Here is a 668-nt window from a genome sequence, read left to right on the forward strand (position 1 = left end):
CCCCAGATAGTTGCTATGTGGGCAAACATGATAATGTCAGTCAGTCAGTCAGGGGCCATTATGCCAAAATACTAAAAGGATCGTGGGCTAAGTGCGAAAACCCCTAAATTTAAGGCTCAAAATAATGAAAACAAAGTGATGATGCTCCCTCAAACTTTCAGTCAGGGGCCATTATGCCAAAATACTAAAAGGATCGTAGGCTAAAGTGCGAAAAACCCTAAATTTAAGGCTCAAAATAATGAAAAAAAAGTGATGATGCTCCCTCAAACTTTCAGTCAGGGGCCATTATGCCAAAATACTAAAAGGATCGTGGGCTAAAGTGCGAAAAACCCTAAATTTAAGGCTCAAAATAATGAAAAAAAAGTGATGATGCTCCCTCAAACTTAATATGATATGATTTTTTTTTTTTGCATTTTGGCAAATTGTCTCTAACTTGTAATTTCTTTTTCAAGTCGCTAACTTGCCAAAGCGTTTGACAAAGTACAAAATAATAATAATAATAATAATAATTTCTTTTTCAAGTCGCTAACTTGCCAAAGCGTTTGACAAAGTACAAAATAATAATAATAATAATAATAATTTCTTTTTCAAGTCGCTAACTTGCCAAAGCGTTTGACAAAGTACAAAATAATAATAATAATAATAATAATTTCTTTTTCAAGTCGCTA

This window comes from Morus notabilis, unplaced genomic scaffold, assembly GCF_000414095.1.
Source record: "Morus notabilis unplaced genomic scaffold, ASM41409v2 Scaffold946, whole genome shotgun sequence".
Lineage (NCBI taxonomy): Eukaryota > Viridiplantae > Streptophyta > Magnoliopsida > Rosales > Moraceae > Morus > Morus notabilis.